This window comes from Molossus molossus, unplaced genomic scaffold (assembly GCF_014108415.1).
Source record: "Molossus molossus isolate mMolMol1 unplaced genomic scaffold, mMolMol1.p scaffold_m16_p_2, whole genome shotgun sequence".
Lineage (NCBI taxonomy): Eukaryota > Metazoa > Chordata > Mammalia > Chiroptera > Molossidae > Molossus > Molossus molossus.
Genome location: NW_023425355.1, coordinates 139,820,309 through 139,839,806, shown reverse-complemented (window position 1 = coordinate 139,839,806; position 19,498 = coordinate 139,820,309). Strand labels below are relative to the sequence as shown.

The 19,498-nt window shown below is 37.9% G+C and overlaps 1 protein-coding gene and 1 long non-coding RNA gene across 8 annotated transcripts in view; one reads left to right on the top strand and one right to left on the bottom strand.

The window, feature by feature from the left end:
- The window catches only part of LOC118635882, a 115,790-nt gene extending 113,661 nt beyond the window's left edge, over positions 1-2,129 (bottom strand). For all 4 annotated transcript variants that reach the window (XR_004960577.1, XR_004960576.1, XR_004960579.1 and 1 more), the window contains exon 1: positions 2,033-2,129. This is a non-coding gene — a long non-coding RNA (uncharacterized LOC118635882). The remainder of the gene's footprint in view (positions 1-2,032) is intronic.
- Positions 1-19,498, top strand: part of GLRA2 (glycine receptor alpha 2) — a 207,436-nt gene that overhangs the window by 85,306 nt on the left and 102,632 nt on the right. The window lies entirely within an intron of this gene.

Sequence of the window (19,498 nt, the reverse complement as noted above, 5' to 3'; positions counted from 1 at the left end):
TGAGGCTTTAGTCAAAATTGTGAGACAATATGAATATCCTATCCCCATACTGTTAAATTCATAAACAAACATGCTTAATTTTTAGTTTTATCCCTATGATGGCAAGTTTTGTCCATGTTTACATACCCACCACTAGCAGAACACCTGGCTCACAGTAGGTGCTCAGTAAAGAGTTGATTAGTGAATGAATAAACAATGTTTAATGGACTTGTAGTCAAGTGGTATTTTTATATGTCAGTTAACTTTCAATTAACTCATCCATCCATTTATTCAACTAACATTTATTAAATGTCTTCTCTGTGCCACACATTGTGCTAGGGACTGGTGAAAGCAACTATAAATAAAACACAATCCTTGCCCTCAGGGGATTGTAATCTTGAATGCCAGAGACAAATACTTGAAATGGTGATTATTAAATAATGTGGAATTCAGTCATGCACTACATAACAATAGTTCACTCAATGAAGGACTGCATATATGATGGTAGTCTCATAAGATTATAAGAGAACTGAATTTTCTGTAAAAAAAAAAAAAAAAAAAAAAAAAAAGAGAGAGAAGGATATGTGGTTCAGGAGAAACTTTTCTTTTTCTAATGGGAGTAATACCTGTGGGGCTTGGCAATGTATTCTTACAGTGGCTTTCAATCAGTAAGCCACTGACCTGTTTCAGCACATAGGGACTTGTCCAATAAATGGTACATATTCAGAGGGTGCTATGGCCTCCCAGGTCTAGCTCGATGGTATTCAGAGTACATGGCTGTAAATTCTTTGTTGAGGAACTAAGATCCTATAGAAGGATACAGGTCTATAGGAGCTACCTTAACAAGTATTAAGTGCCACTGCCACTTTAGTAGAAGCTTTCTGTGGTTACATGGAATCTGCCTGTACCTGTACTTGGGAAATATTTTCAGGTTGTAATGATGTAATGCATAGATACATTTTATTTCTTCCATCAATTCAATGCCAGAAAGAGAGGCCTTTGTGCCAGATAGGGTCAATGGAACCACAAATTTCCAAAGTCCAAATATTGAGTCCTTAGTTCAATTGTTTCCGTGTTAAACATCCTCTTACTTATGAATATCACAAAGTTTCTTAATCTGACCACTGCTCAAACATGCAATCGCCAAAACCACATGGTCATGACAGTCCTCTGTGTTCCTTCATCTCTCCATCTTGATTTTCTTATTCCTACTTATCCTTAGGTCACCTTTGATTTCCTCCTGACAGTCACCATTATGGTGATCTATCCCATATTGATAACTGAAGATATGCCGATGACACCATTTTACTGGCAGAAAGTAGCAATGATTTGAAAAGACTGTGATCAACATGAAAGAAGAAAGTGTCAAAGCAGGACAACATTTGAATAGCAAGAAAACATACATCATGCCTACAAAAAAAAAATACAAAACTTTAGCATAGACAATGAAGACCTCTAAGTTGTTCATTTTGTTTACCTTGGTTCAGTTGTCAATTCACATCGAGACTGCAGCCAAGAAATCAGGAGAAGGCTGAGACTTGGAGGGGCAGAATTTGGAATGATCACCAAGAGTACAGATGTGTCATTAGAGACCAAGACTGAGATCCTCCACACCCTCATGTTCCCAATTACTATGTACAGATGCAAAAGCTGGACAGGGAAGAGGCTGATAGGAAAAACCTTGATTCATTTGTTGGAGGAGAGCTCTACAGACACCCTGGGCTGCCAGGAAGATGAAAAAGTGGGTCCTGGCTCACATTAAACCTGAAACATCCCTGGAGGCAAAAATGACAAACCTGAAGCTTTCCTACTTTGGACACATTATGAGAAGGCAGGGTTCTTTGGAAAAGATAATAATGCTGGGAAAATAGAAGGCAGTAGGAAAAGAGGAAGACCAAAGATGAGATGGATTGACTCCATAAAAGAAGCCATAGGTATAAGTCTCCAGGAGCTCAGCAGGGATGTTGAGGACAGGACACTGTGGACATCATTCATTCATAGTCACCAGGAGTTAGAACCAAACTCAATGGCACATAAGAGCAATATGCCGTACCCAGCCAGTTTCCCCTAGATATTTTTAATCAGTCCAGCGCATGTCTCTGTTCATGAAGTAGCTTTGACAGCTTCATTGTTCTATTTCTGACCCTACTGAAAGGAAGCAGCTGGAGAGATTGTGGGACAGTGTTTATAAAGTCTTCAGTACTCTACAGTAATGTCCTAGGCCTTCATATCCATTCACCACTCACTCACTGACTCACCCAGTGCAACCTGCAGTCCGACAAGCTCTATTCATGTAAGTGTCCTCTACAGGCATACCATTTTTTTTCTCTTATGCCATATTTTTACTGTACTTTTTCTATGTTTAGATACACAAATACTTACCATTGTGTTACAATTGCCTACAGCATTCAGTATACTAACATTTGTAGCCTAGAAGCAATAGGATATGCCATGTAGCCTAGGTATGTAGTAGGCTGCATTGTCTAGGTTTGTGTAAATACACTTTGTGATGTTCACACAATGATGAAATAGCCTAATGATACATATATCAGAATATATCCCCATCATTAAGCACACATGACTGTATAAGTGCATCAAGAAAGATGCCTAACCTTTTAAATAGTGTGGGGGAACTGGAGAGGGAGGAAGGAAAGAGGAAGAGAATAAGAGAGGGAGGGAGAGAAGGAGTAGTTTAGGAAAAAGACCTGAAGGAGGGAGCCTGAAGCTATAAAGCAGATTAAATATGTGAAGTAAGAGAAGGTAAAGGTCATTCCATGCAATGAGGACTTCCTAGTCATATTTGGGCTGCACTTACAAAATAAGCTTTTCTAGAAGACAATCTAGGCAAGTTTCTAACACACTTCACAAAATTTAAACACATTTCAAGTAAGAAACTTGTGTTTATTCATTCCAAGTTAATATCCTGCCTTCCTGCCAACCAAAGGTTTTGTGGTTTTTCGCTTTGTTTGGTCTGGTTTTGTTTGGTTTGGTTTTCAGAAGTTCAATCTCTTCCTTAAATAAAAGAAAATGAAATACCAACATAATATCTGTTCCATAGATACCATCCTATTTGAAGCTGTAAAACTAGTTTTTAATATACACATCTCTGCCACTCTGGCTGCTGTGGTTTCAGTTGGTTGGGCATTGTCCCGTGCACCAAATTTTGCCAGTTTGATTCTGGTCAGGGCACACGCCCAGGTTCTGGGCTCGATCCTCAGTAGGGGGCATGCAAGAGGCGGCCAATCAATATTTTTCTCTCACATAACTTTCTCTCCTTCTCTCTCTCCCTTCCTCCCTCTCTAAAAATCAATAAAAATATTCTTAAATATATTTATATATTTATGCATCTCTGCCAACCCCCAAGAAATTGTTCAGCTGATAATGTTCTAACCATCTGGAGCATAAAACCCCTAGTGGCAGACTAAAGGCTGGGAGTATAGTTGTCTTTCCAACATGCAGGAAAATACCAGGATGAATTGAACAGAAGGCTGTGAGATACTAGGCATGCATTGAATGTGGCAAAACAAGGTTAAACAATTATTTTCCTTTACTCTGTGTTTGTTATTAGAGCTGAGCCCTATATCTTAAGCCCTCATTTGTGGCTACAGACCAGACACTGTAGAGGTGAGAGTGAGCATTGGTAAGAGACAGTTGGGATGACACAAGTGCACAGGTAATTCTGACAGGTCCATAACCATCTCTTTGGAGCAAGGATTCAGAGGTATCTTTTATCATTTTTTATTTATTTATTTGTTTAATCCTCACCCGAGGACATTTTTTCATATTTTGTTCAGATAGAGTGGGAGGGAAAGAGAGAGGGAGAGAGAAACATCAACGTGAAAGGGACACATCGAGTGGTTGCCACCCGCATGACTCAACCAGGGCCGGGGACAAACCACAACCAAGGTACGCACCCTTAGTGGGAACCGAACGCGGGTCTCTCTGGACCACAGGCTGATGCTCTCATGCTGAGCCAAACCGGCCAGGGCTCTTTCATCATTATTAACTGAAATACCCTATTTCTTATAGAAGGAAATGTTGCCTTACTTTTCAGCCATCTGGTCAACTACGACCAGCTGTACCACTTCAAGCAGCTACCAAACTAAGCACAGCTTGGAATTTGAAGCAAGAGGCTACAATTCTGTCACATTCAGTCTTGCTTTATTCCCTATGAGAATGTTTCTATCTAGAGACTGCAATAAGAGAAACTATAAAAGCAGTAAGACTGATACCTATAGAAGTTCTCAAATAAGGATTTGGATGTCTGTTTTATCTCTAAAAAAATAATTGCTTCTTGAATCAGTTACAACCCCAGCTAATTGGAATGAATTTCCTAGGTCATATTGGTATTTCGAAAACAGGCTGGAACTTTTTTATTTTGTAAAGTCAGTGTGCCACTTAGTTCTTGGATAAAAGATTAAAAAGTCAAAAAGTCCAAGCTTTGGTAAATTGATCTGCAGGCCAGCTTGCTTTGTAGCCACATGTGGGAGACTTCACAATTTTTTCTCTGACATTTCCCAAGCCACAGTAAATTGAAGAGTCATTGATGTAGTGAATTTGTGATAAAAACATGCAAAGAGATGACGTGGGTGAATTCTCTCAGGACAGAGCTGGAGCACCACTGGTACTTTAGTCCAAGAATGTTGGCAGTCTTTACAGAGAAGCTGACAGTCAGAGAAGCTACCCAGGCTATACTTCTGCTTAAGTCCTGGTGATACTCATAAATTTGGGGGAAATAGCATTTTGAAGTTCAGGATAACTTTGAACTCTCTTCCATTTCATTAAAATGAATAATCCTGTCTGGGTCATACAGCTTTAATGTCTTCAGTTCTTATAACTGCCACATGGTAAGGGAAAAAATGAGCTATTATACAGTATGTATTACATAGTCAAGATATAGACTTGAAGAAACAAAGCTTTTGTCCTTAAGAAGGCTGATATACATAAAATAGATCTTTTGTTTTGTTTTGTTTTGTTTTTTGTTGTTGTTGTTCAGATAGAGTGGGAGGGAGAGAAAGGAAGAGAGAGAAAAACAGACATTAAAGGGACACATCGAGTGGCTGCCACCCACACAACCCAACCAGGGCCGGGGACAAACTGCAACCGAGGTACATGCCCTTAGCGGGAACCGAACCCAGTTCTCTCCGGACTGCGGGCCAACGCTCTAACCTCTGAGCCAAACCGGCCAGGGCAAAATAGAAGAGTTTAATTCAGTAAACTAAGGGCAATGCAGTAGTTGTTTGTTTGTTTGTTTTGTTATTGAAATACTGTAATAACTCTCCTCTCGGTATCCATACCCTTTGGGTAATAGCCCCCTCCCACACGGACTGTCAACTTGACCATATGACTTGCCTTGGCCAATGGAACAATGCCAAACATGACATAAAAAAGAGACTTGAAAAATGCTTGTATATTGTAGTTAGCTTTCTCTTGCTGCTCTTAGGGCTCCTATGAACACCACCAAGTGAATAAGGCCAGGCTAGCCTGTTAAATGATGAGAGACACATAGCCCAGCTATTTATATTACCAAGATGACAGCCAGTTAACCACCACTTCCTTGCTCACTGCCCCAGGCTCACTGGTCTTCTTGCTGTTTCCCAAAAATGCAAGGCACATGCTGTCATTCCTGGGATTTTGCAATGACTGCTCTCTATATCTGGAAAGTTCTGCCCCCAGATATTCACATGAATAACTTATCCACCTTTTCCAAGTCTCTATTCAAATTTTACCTTCTCAATAAAGCCTGCTCTGGTCATTATCACCTCACCATGCCTCATCAACACCTTGACCCAACTCAATGTTTCAATTTTTTTTGTTTCCCTACCACACTTTATCCCCTTATAGATAAGTTTGATTCATATCAAACTCTACTATGGGTTATGTTTATTGTACATTGTCTATTTTCCTTAGCTTGACTATGAGCTCCACAAAGGCAAACACTTTTACCTGGCTTGCTCCCTATAACAGCACCTAGCCTATAGTATATGCTCAATAAATATTTGTTCAATGAATGAATGAATATATACAACTCTAAAGTCTAGACACTGAGAAAAATTTATCTAAGCCTTCTCTAGGATACTTTAATTGGTTCTTCTTCTTCTTCTTCATATTATTATTATTATTATTATTATTATTATTTAATCCTCATCTGAGAATATTTTTCCATTGATATTTAGATAGAGTGGGAGGGAGGAGAGAAAGAGAGGGAGAAGGAGAGAGAGAAAGAAAGATCGATGTGAGAGAGACACGTAAACTGGTTGCCTCCCTCACAAACCCGACCAAGGCTGGAGATTGAACCTCAACCGAGATACATGCCCTTTACCGGGAATTGAACCCATGACTCTTTGGTTGGCAGGCCAATGCTCTAACCACAGAGCCAAACTGACCAGGGTTTAACTGGCTATTCTTTACCACAGAGAATTCTGGCTGCCTACATTTTGTTACTCTTAACATAATAAAACTTATAAAAGTTTCACTTCTCTGACTAATTGTATCAAGTAGTATATTCATTTACCTTTGATAGACCCTTCTTATAGTCAATCTAACCAAAGCAATATTCATAATAAAAGAGCAATGATTTGGATGAGAGGGCATCTAGACAGGCTATTTTTATCTCCATTTTGCTTCCTCAGCACTGTCACAACTAATTTGGAGGTTTCTCAGTATGCCGATGCAAGTGTCCATTTCCCCTCTTGCTTCTCCAGTTTGTTATGAAGCAAGCATATTTTTAATTGTGATAAAGGCATTGAGGGCTCTCCTCTGAGCTCTCTAGAGCTACTGCAGGCCAGAGGTATAGCCCCATGCTCTTCCTTGTGGGCCCAAATATCAAAAATTCCCCCTTTCTTTACCTAACAAAAAATGAGTGTTGTTGTTGTTTTTTTCCTCTGATTTTAATGTGTCATCAAAGACTATCTGTGTATTTGAACTTTAGAATGTCTTTGGACTTGAGAAGCCACAAGCTCTAGTCTGAAGCAGACTGCATGATATGCCTAAAGCAAAGCATTTTCTACCCCTCACCAAAAAGGGGGGCAACCGCAGTTTGCTTTCAAAATTAACTACATCTTAAAAAACTGAATGTCAAAATATTTTCCAAAGTAAACATAAACTTACCTTCAAAAGCTTAAACTTTTGTATTGTCAGCAGAAGAAGGGGGCTCAGTAATCCTGCTAGGGATGGAAAAACTGATGACTATGAAGATTAATTTACTTTCCATTTTTGAAGATCTACTTGAAGTAGGTGACACTTTTTACAGGAAGCCCTCATGAATCTTCATCAAATGTAAATGACCTTTCTCCCTTCCTTGCATCTATGGCATTTTTTTTTTTTTTTTGTCTTATATTGATCACTGCATTCCAACGTGTGACTTAATGATCGGGGCTCATATGTACTTGCCCTACTATATTGTAGGGCAGGTCCTGGCAGAGAGGACCAAGTATTACTCAACTCTGCATGACTTATGTGACTTACATAGAAGATATTATTGAACTACTATAAAGGGATCACATTCAATGGTTTCTGATATTCTATGATCAGAGCAAAAATCAGTGCTGAAGCTTACTTGGCCTTGTAAGGAAGTGTCACTAAAGCAGGGGGTCTCAACCTTTCTGCACATTGTAATCAGCTGAAGAGATTTTAAAGCTTTTCTAGACTTCACTACAGACAAATTAAATAGACTATCTGGCAGTAGGGTCCAGGCATCAGAATTTTTTAAGTAGCCCAGGTGAGTTTAATGTGTAGCCACAGCTGAGAACTGTGGCTCTACATTTTGTTGTTGTCTGGGGAAGTGTTTTTACTGTGTTTATCATATACTAGAATATATATTCATTCAAACTTCATAACAACACTATGAAGTAGATATTATTACAATCCTCAGTTTGTAGATGAGGATACTAATGCACGGAGGTGTTAAATAACTTGCTAAATTCATACAGAGCTAGACCTCGGTGCAGGCCGTCTATTCTGAGTTGGTATGATTAATCATTATGCCTCACCTCCTTTCATAGCTAACATTTATTGAGCTCCTTCTACATACCTGACACGGTATTAAATAAACCATTTACATAGGTTATCTCACAGCAAATTTATGAGGTAGGTACTATTTTGCATCTCCAGTTTACAGGTAGGGAAACTGAAACTTAAAGAGGTTAAGCAATTTGCTCACAGTTGTGTTTCCATCAAGTGCAGAATCAATATTCAAACTACTGGTCAATTCAAATCCTCCTAAAGAAAGAACTAAGAACTTTCAGTTCCATTACATTGTCCATACATACCATAATTACAGGTCGACGCTTTTGACTGTGAGATACGTTACTTTCCAGGTTCTGAAATCCCTCTTTTGTCTGTACATATAGCATTCACTGGGTTATATGCAGTTGGCATCTCTGTTCATCATTTTGATGAAGAGACAACACTTGCCTGATTGCCCTTTCTCTTTCATATCAAGAATAATTTAAAATTGTTCCTGAGGCTTCCATTACATAGTCTCCCTCACCAGACTTTCTAACTGAATTCAGTTGCTGCTTATTACTTCTATCAGCTATAGCCATTTAAACCATTATTTTCATCAAATCATATGTATGATTATGTTAAGAGCTCAATCAGATATACACCATTATGTATAATTTAACAGTAACTAAAAGGTTGAACGAAAGCAGATTGGGTGGCAGTCAAGAATAAAATAGTTAAAATGTGATCTACTCATACAATGAAATACTGAATAAAAACAAAACTGTGAAAACTGTGCCCTGGCCAGTTTGGCTCAGTGGTTAGAGCGTCGGCCTGCGGTCTGGAGAGACCCGGGTTCGGTTCCCGCTAAGGGCACGTACCTTGGTTGCAGTTTGTCCCCGGCCCTGGTTGGTCGTGCGGGTGGCAGCCACTCGATGTGTCCCCTTCACGTCGATGTTTCTCTCTCTCTCTCCCTTCCTCTCTCTCCCTCCCACTCTATCTGTACAAAAAATGGAAAAATATCCTCGGGTGAGGATAAAAAAAAAAAAAAAAACTGTGAGAACTGCAGTTACACATAACAGAGATGAATCTCTCAAACCAAATGTTGAGGGAAAGTTCACACACAAAAATATTCACAGAAAAAAATGAATCTATTGTAGTCAAACTAGAATTACAGCTGCATTTGGGAAGTATAGAGGGACTAGTGACTGGGAGAAACCATGAGGTGTAGATATTCAGGGGGCAAGTAATAGTTTATTTCTTGACCTTGATTGTGGTTATATGGCTATGTTCATTTTGTGGTGATTCACTGAACTGTACAGTTGTACTCCTGGTACTTTTTTACAACATCAATGGGGCATTTTGTTTATAAAAACATGGATAAAATTTGTTTGATAAAGCAAAGAAATACAGGTTCCTTTATTAAGCTTACAGGAACATGTTGGTCCTGATACTTTTAAATATTTTAATAAAGAAGTTAGAAAAAAAAAAACCTAGATTGCATCAATAATGAATAAGCAATAGGGAATACTCATACACTTTAGGCAGTTTCCTCTCCTTACACTTTCAGAATAAAAATAACAAAAGCTGATATTTATTGACTGTAGGTTCAAGACCCATTACTACGTGCTTTTCATTCATACATTGTTTAATCTTCTCTACAACCATATGAGCTAGGTATTATTGGTCCCATTTTCTAGATAAGTAAATTGTGACTCAACATTATACAATTACTAATTGCCAAAGCTAGAATTCAAATTTAATTGGATTCTAAACTCTACTCCTTTTTTACTGTGTTACTCTCCCTCTCATTTTATAGTCATTAATGTCCTTTCTGCCTTTAAAATGGTTATCCTTTTTATGCCTTTTGCAGTTTATATGCTTCAAAGTTAACTTATGGGACTCAAAGGATTCTGTAACATAAATAATCCTTCCATATTCTTAAATTATAGTTCACAATTTTGAGTAATTATAGTGAATCACCCATCCAGTTCTGACTTCTCCCTGGAACAGCCCCACCCTCTATTTTGCTGACCCCATTGCTATTTCCAGCTCACTTCTTAAACAATCCTTTTTTTTGAATGGGAAATTAACAGCTCTATAGCATTAGCAAGAATCAAGGTAAAAGACACTAAACATAAACTGGCACTTAATAATATTTCTCGCCCTATGTAACCCTAATTAAATGATCCTTTAAAAAAATTGACATTTTGTAATTGGCTCAAAGGGAAGACCATTCTCTTTTACCCTAATTTTTATTATTGGTTCCAAACCACATTCATGAATTTCTCTTTTGGTGTGACTCGATAGAAGGTATGCTCTGCAAGTCTGGAAATATTTGTTATAGGATTAGTCTCTTCTCATTCATTTGATTTAATTAATATTTAATATTTAATTAGTATATCCTGTATTCTAAGATGTACATTCTTCTATTTTCATAGACTCTGAGTTCGGTTGCAACTTAAAATTGAAGACAAATCATGGTTTAACTAAAGATGTTTTTATTCCTTAGTGGTGTGTAAAATCATGGTGCACATTACAGTCACTGACATCTTAGATTTAATGAACTACTATACTGAACTTCTTTTAGAGCCAGCCATTGTGTTTGGTACTGGTCCTACAGGGTGAGTAACACAGAAAAAATAGACATTCTCCAAGACTTCAGAGAGCTCACACCCCACTGGAGTGACAAATATTGAGCATGTAATCAGCTGATAATTCTTATTAAGAAGTAATCCTGGATATCAAAGAAACATGTAACAAGGAAAGTGGTACTTGTCCAAACATCAAAGAAGGCTTTTCCCATGGAACTGAAGTCTGAGTGAGACTTGAAGTATAAGTATGAGGTGCCTAGAAAAAAATGGCAGAGGATGATCCCAGAGGAGGAAAAATATATAGGATTTGAAGTTGGAAAGATCTAGTCAACTTCAGAAATTTGGAAAGAAATAAAACATGGCTAGAATGAAGAGAACTAAAGAGGAAGTGGCAAACACAAAGACACCCAGATGACCTAAGGGCCTTATAGGACTCAGTAAGATATTTGAGTTTGAGTTTTCTGATGGGGATGTAACATGATCTGATTTATCTTTTTTTTTTTTTTTTTTTGTGGTACGTGTCCCTAGCAGGAACCGAATCCGGGACTCTCTGGTCTGCAGGCCAATGCTCAACTGCTGAGCTAAACTGGCCAGGGCTGATTTATCTTTTTTAAAGGGATATGATGACCACTATGTGGAGTAAGATTTGACAGGGGCCAAAGTAAATGCAGGGAGACTAGTTAGGGAACTACAGCAACAAGGGAGAGATGGCTTGGATAGGGTATTGGTTATGGGAATGAAAATAAATGGATACATTTGAGATAAATGTTGGAGGTAGAATTAATGGGACTTAGTGATTGACTATATATAAAGAATTGCTGGGGAAATAAATGGCGGTGGAGTGAATGGACGCTACACAGACCATTTCCCAGGACCAAACTGGAATTACAACTAAAATAAAGACAAATCATTGGGAAAAAACAACAGAAAAGAAGCTTGCAAGGACCATATAACCAGGGACACTGAACCGATCCTGGTATGATTAAGGAGGCGTGAGAGGGGGTCAGGGAGCCCACAGACAGCAGTGATCTTATCTGTGAGCAGCGCCCTCACAGTTAAACTCCAAAGCCCACTTCACAATGCAGAGCTGGGACAGAGGCTAAATTAGCCATAGCCACTCACCTTGGGCTCTGGCAGAGAAAGGGCAGACTGGACTGAAACTGTGTGGGGACACTTGGGATTTAGAGGGTGCTGAGAGCTTATACTGAGTTGCAGCCACACAGGATGGTGGTCATCTTACTCCTTCCCAGGGCTCTGGGGAGAGCCTGTGTCCCCTCCCTCAGAGATACAACCCCACCCAGGTGGCCATTGAAATGAAAATTGAGGCCCATGCCCCATTCTCTGGAAATCCCCTTACACTGAACACCTGAGGGAGTTTTTCCTTAAACTGAGAACCCAAGGCTCTTCAAGTAACCTCTAGTAATAGCCCCCAGGCAAAAACTTAGAGAATAACTGAACCATTCCTGGGCTTGCAACTCTACCCAGGAAAGTAAGACTTGACAGTGGTGTTTAATGTGGGTCCTCCATCACTCATTCAAACCCAGTAGAGAGAGCCACAAACAGCAGAACACCAACACCCACAGAAAAAAATTGGCAGGCTCCAAAACACACTGAGATAGCCAAAATGGTGAAACAAAGAAATAAATCCCAAATGAAAGAAAAAGAGAACTCTACTGAAGATGAGATAAATTAAATGCAATTAACAAGTTAACAGCTAGAATTCAGAGCCATGATCTTCAGGAAGCTAAACAGCATGTATAAGGATATCAATGCCATGAAAAAGACATAGAAACATTGAAAATCAACCAACTAAAAATGAAAAACCACCAAGAAGAAATGAAGAATGACATAGCACAAATAAATAACACATTGGAAGGACTAAACAACAGACTAGAGGAAGCTGAGGACCAGATAAATGAATTAGAAGACAGGGTAGAAGAAATCAACCAATCAGAAAAACAAAAGGGAAAAACAGGAAGATAGCTTAAAAGAACTGTGGGACAACTAATAATATTCACATCATAGGAGTCCATGAAGAAGAAGAAAATGAGCAAGGGTTAGAGAATATATTTGAAGAAATAGTGGCAGAAAACTTCGCTAATTTGCTGAAGGAAGAAGGCATTCAAGTTCAAGAAGCACAGAGAGCCCCAAGTAAGAAGAACCCAAACAGGCCCACACCAAGACACATAGTAATTAAATTGCCACAAATTAAAGACAAAGAGAGAATCCTAAAGGCAGCAAGAGATAATCAACAGGTTACCTTCAAAGAAAGTGCCATAAGGGTATCATCTGACTTCTCAACAGAAACACTACAGGCCAGAAGGGAGTGGCATGAAGTAATCAAGGTCATGAAAAACAAGGATCTGAATCCAAAATTACTCTAACCAGTAAGACTATTATTCAAAATAGAAGGTCAAATAAACAGCTTCCCAGACAAAAAAAGGCTAAGGGAATACAGGAGCACCAAACCAGCACTGCAAGAAATGTTAAAAGGACTGCTGTGATTAGTAGCAGAAATAGGAAGAAAAATATAACCACACTAAACAAAAAATGGCAATAAATAAGTACATGTCAATAATTATCTTAAATGTAAATGGATTGAATGCTCCGATAAAAAGACACAGAGTGGATGATTGGATAAGAAAGCATGACTCATATATATGTTGTTTAAAAGAGACCCACCTCACAACAACAGACTCAGACAGGTTAAAAGTGAAGAAATGTAAAAAATCTTCCAAGCAAAGAAAATGAAAAAATGCTGGGGTAGCAATACTACATCTGATAAAACAGATTTCAAAATGAAGGCCATAACTAGAGACAAAGAAGGCCACTGCATAATATTAAAAGGATCTATCCAACAGGAAGATGTAACCTTGATAACATATATGCACCCAATATAGGAGCACCAAAATATATTAAAATCTTCTGGAGGACTTCAAAGGAAAAATCAACAGCAATACAAGCATAGCAGGGTATTTCAACACCACGTTGACATCTCTTGATAGATCATCTAGACAAAAAACTTAGCAAGGAAACAGACTCTAAATGAAGCACTAGACCAAATGGATTTAATAGATATCTACAGAGAATTACACCCCAAAACTACAGAATTCACATTCTTCTCAAGTGCACATGGGACATTCTCAAAGATAAACCACATGTTAGGACACAAACTAAGTCCCCACAGGTTCCAGAAGATTGAAATCATATCAAGCATCTTCTCAAATCACAATGGCATGAAACTAGAAATCAATTGCAACAAGAACATGCAAAGACATTGGAACACATGGAGGCTAAATAGCATGTTATTAAACAATGAATGGGTCGCCGAGGAGATCAAGGAAGAAATCAAAAACTTCCTGGAAACCAATGAAAATGAGCACACAACAACACAAAATCTATGGGATGCAGCAAAAGCAGTTCTGAGAGGGAAGTTCATAGCATTACAGGCCTACCTCAAGAAATGAGAAAAATTTCCAATAGACTATCTACCCTCACAACTTAAAGAACTAGAAACCAAACAAAAAGAAAACCCCAGAGCAATTAGAAGAAGGAAATGGTAAAGATCAGAGCAGAAATAAATGACACAGAGTCCAAAAAAAAAAAACAATTCAAAGGATCAATGAATCAAAGAGCTGGTTTTTTGAAAAGATTGATGGATCCTTAGCTAGACTCACCAAGAAACAAAGAGAGAGAACACAAATACACAAAATCAGAAATCAAAGAGGAGAATTAACAACTGACACCACAGAAATACAAAGAATTGTTAACACATACTATAAACAATTATATGGCAACAAATTTGACAATCTAAGTGAAATGGACAAATTTCTAGAAACACATAGTTTCCCAAAACTAGACCTGGAGGAGACAGAAAACTTGAACAGACCAAAAACAACTAAGGAAATTCAATAGGTAATCAAGATTCCCATCAAACAAAAGCCCAGGCCTGGACGGCTTCACGGAGGAGTTTTACCGAACTAACACTCATTCTCCTCAAACTATTTAAAAAATTTAAAGAAGATGGAAGACTACAAAAATTGTTGTATGAGGCCAGCATAATTCTAATTCCAAAACCAGAAAAACACACTACAAAGAAAGCAAACTATAGGCCAATATTCCCAATGAACATAGATGCCAAAATCCTGAACAAAATATTAGCAAATCCAATCCAGCAATACATGAAAAAAAATTATTCATCATGACCAAGTGGAATTCATCCCAGGGAAGCAAGGCTGATACAATATTTGAAAATCAATAAGTGTGATATACCACACAAACAAAATAAAAGATAAAATCATATTATCTATCAATACATGATGAAAAAGCACTCTACAAAATCCAGCATCCATTTTTTATAAAAACGCTCAGAAATTTGGGAATAGAGGAATCATATCTCCACATAATAAAGGCCATATATGAAAGACCTACAGCCAACATCATCCTCAATGGGCCAAAACTAAAAGCACTTCCCTTAAGAACAGGAACAAGACAGGGATGCCCACTTTCACCACTCTTATTTAATATAGTAATGGAAGTCTTAGCCACAGCAATCACACATAAAGCAAAAAAAAAAAAAAAAAAGGAATCCAAATTGGAAAGGAGGAAGTTAAACTGTCATTATTCGCAGATGACATGATACTATACGTAGAAAACCCGAAAGACTCCATCAAAAATTTACTAGACTTAATAAATGAATTTGGCAAAGTAGCAGGATACAAAATTAATGTCAAGAAATGGATGGCATTTTTATACACCAATGATGAACTCACAGAATGAGAAACTTAAAAAAGCCCCATTTACCATTGCAGCAAAAAAAATTAAGATACCTAGGAATAAACTTAACCAAAGAAATAAAGGACCTATTCACAGAAAACAACAGGTCATTGAAAAAATAAATAGAGGAAGATATAAAAAAGTGGAAGCACATACCTTGTTCATGGATTGGAAGAATTAACATCATTAAAATGTCCATACTAACCCAAAGCAATCTATAGATTCAATGCAATCCCCATCAAAATACCAAAGACATACTTTACAGAACTAGAACAAATACTTCAAAGGTTCATATGAAACCAAAAAAGACCCTGGATAGCCACAGTAATCTTGAAAAAGAAGAACAAAGTTGGAGGGATCACATTACCAGATTTCAGGTTATACTACAAAGCCACTGTAATCAAAACAGCCTGGTACTGGCACAAGAACAGGCAGATAGATCAATGGAACAGAATAGAGAACCCAGAAATGAACCCAAGACAATATGCTCAATTAATATTTGACAAAGGTGGCAAGAGCATACAGTGGATTAAAGACAGCCTTTTTAATAAATGGTGTGGAAAAATTGGACAGCTACATTAAAAAAAAATTAAACTAGACCATCAACTTACACCATACACAACAATAAACCCAAAATGCATAAAAGACTTAATGTGACTCATGAATCCATAAAAATCTAAGAAGAAAATGTAGGCACAAAATTTCAGACATCACACACAGCAGAATTTTCACTGATACATCACCTAAGGCAACAGAAACAAAAGAGAAAATGAGTACATAGGACTACATCAAACTCAAAAGCTTCTGCACAGCAAAAGATACAGTCATCAAAATGGAAAGGCAACCCACTGTATGGAAGAGCATCATTGCCAATGATCCATCAGATAATGGGTTAATTTCCAAAATAAATTGAGTACTTATACAACTCAAAAAAGGAAGACAAAGAACCCAATTAAAAAATGGGCAGAGGAACTAAATAGACACCTCTCCACACAGGACATACAAATGGCCAAGAGACATATGAAGAAATGCTCGAAATCACTAATCATCAGAGAGATGCAAATTAAAACAATGAGATATCACCTCACACCTGTCAGAATGGCTGCCATCAACAAATAATCAAACAAGTGTTGGCGAGGGTGTGGAGAAAAGGGGACTCTAGTACACTGCTGGTGGGAATGCAGAGTGGTGTAGCCACTATGGAAAACAATATGGTGTTTCCTCAAAAAATTAAAAATTGACTTGCCATTTGATCCCGTGATCCCAGTTCTAGGACTATACCCTAAGAAGCCTGAAACACCAATCAGAAAGAATATTTGTACCCCCATTTTTATAACAGCACTATTTACAATCATTAAGATCAGGAAACAGCCCAAGTGTCCACCAGTAGACAAATGGATCAAAAAGCAGTGGTACATATACACAATGGAGTACTACGCAGCTGTAAGAAAGAAAGATCTTTTATCCTTTGAGACGACATGGAGGGACCTGGAAAGTATTATCCTAAGCAAAACAAGCCAAACAGAGAAAGACAAATATCACATGATCTCACTTATTTATGGAATATAATGAACATAACAGTTAGAGGAATTGGGTAGATCCAGAGACATGGGAGTACAGACTGACAACCCTCAGAAGAGTGGGTAGTGGTGGGGAGGGAAGAGATAAACCACAGGACTTATATGCATGTATGCATAACCAAAGGACACAGACAAGAAAACTGAGTATGGGGTGGGGGGCATGGGGAGGAGGGTGTCAATGGGGAAAAAAAGGAGAAACATCTGTAACAAAAATAAATTAATAAAAAATTTAAAAAGAAAACAAAAACAAGGTAGGGACAAACCAAAAAAAAAAAAAAAGAATTCCTAGAGACAGAAATAAATCCAAAGTCAAATACCGGAGGAGAACTCATACTAAGACTAAGGGAATTGAAAATGAGGGGTCACAGGTTGAGCAAAGGACAACATCTCAGGATTAGAAGCAGGTGTTTTGACTACAACCTGGGACCTATAACTTAGATTTGAGTACTAGGAGAGGGAGCTTGTGAGGAACAATGGAAAGCATCTTCCACAAAGCACTGGGAAACAAGAAGCACTGATTTGTACCTTACACATCAAAGAATAATGTCATTGAGTGCTGAAGCATACTTCCCCATTCAGGTTTACTGTCAGATCAAGTAGTATGCATGTGAACCATGCAAGTAGTAGGAGAGTCTATTGGTGTCAAAGGAAACAGTAATGGCAGCCCCAGTTTTGTGACCTCATCAACCTGTAGGTTCATGACCATTATTAGCCCTTGGCCAAAACCCCACCCAGGGGTTTTTTAATTAGATGTTGAAATCATTTACATTTAATATGATTATTGATTGATTAGGTTTAAATCTACCATTTTACTATTTTATTTGTCCCATTTGTTCTTTAAGCTTTTCTGCCTTCTTTCTAATTTCCTGAAATTTACTAACTCTAGCTTCTGTGGACTCTCCAGACCCTTGACTCCATCTCTTCAATTTAGGGAGTTTGTTGAGCTCTGCTTAGGTTCCTCTTCTCTGCATCATAACTTGAAAACTCCCTCAAGACAGAAAGCTGGAGCAATAACAGGACTAACCTTATTTGTTTTCCATGTTTCAGGGAATCACTTTTTGCCTAATATCTAATGCCTTGAAAACTACTTTTTCACGTTTTGTCCAGATTTTTTTTTTTTTTTTTTTAATCCTCACCTGAGGACACTTTTCCATTTTTTGCACAGACAGAGTGGGAGGGAGAGAGAGGAAGAAAGAGAGAGAGAGAAACATCGACGTGAAGGGACACATTGAGTGGCTGCCACCCGCACGACCAACCAGGGCCGGGGACAAACTGCAACCGAAGTACGTGCCCTTAGCGGGAACCGAACCCGGGTCTCTCGGGACCGCAGGCCGACGCTCTAACCGCTGAGCCAAACTGGCCAGGGCTTGTCCAGATTTTTTTAGTTAATTCAGGATAGAGGGTAAATCGGTCCTTGCTACTCCATCTTTGCCTTAAGTGGAAGTTAATGCCATGGTTTTCAATCCTTGATTTCTTTTTAAAATTTGACATGGAATGTAAATAAATTAATGTGATAATTTAGATAATTGAAATAATTATCAGAACCAGCATTAGCTTGTAAATGCTAAGAGTACAGTTGTTCTAATCAATGAAGACCACGTTTATTAAATAAATGGTCTATAAACTCTAAGACGGAGAACGAGTGTTTTGTAAACAAATTAATAATTGGCATGTATGAACACAAATAATATCCTAATGGGAAAATCAATTTTGCTTTACAAAATATTTCATCAAAAGATTTGCTTCAAAGTGTTATATTCCAACATATTTAGGCTTATAATTGACTAATTATTCCTAATTCCTTTTTATAATACACTTTGGACTGCTTTTGAAAGAGAGGATCTTATCTCCTATGCAGCAACTCCTCTTCACATGTCAATTTTTCTTAATGGTTCCTGTTTGTCCCTCTGGATGCACTCACTTATATCACATAGCTATTTATTTTAAATAGATTTGATTCAATGCAATATGCAAGGTATACCTATTATGTTAGACATTAAGTAGGTCAAAAAGATAGTAAAATAGTCCCTGCCCTTGAAGAATTTATGATTTAGTACACAAGTCAGCAAATATTATCTACAAAGGGCCAGATAGTAAACATTTTTGGTGTTGTGGGCCATACGGTCTCTGTCACAACTACTCGACCCTGCAGTTGTAGTGCAAAGACAGCCATAGACAAATACATAAACACATGAGTGTGGCCTGTGTTCCAATAAAAGCCATGATCTAATAGGAAGAAGCAGAAAAGAACATAGAACAGTAGAGGGTGGGGCAAAAGGAGGTTTACAGTTGTGGCTATGTGAAACACAGTGTTTATTCTTGTATTATTATTTATTAATTGTTGTATTATTTTCCACACATACAGCTGTAAATCTACTTTAGCCCCAACATGTACATGTATTACAAAGATGACAAGAAGCAAGTGCTATGAGATGTCAACAAAGGGAAATTCATATCTTAATACCTGGTTTATAAAACAATGAATGATTTAATGGAAGCAGCAATGTTTGAGCTGATGTAGTAAGATGTGATATAATTACAAGCAGAAATGACAGGGGAAGACCTGAAATAAATATCAGAGAGGAGTAAGCACTGAAGGTCTGGGGGATGAAATAGTCCTATTTA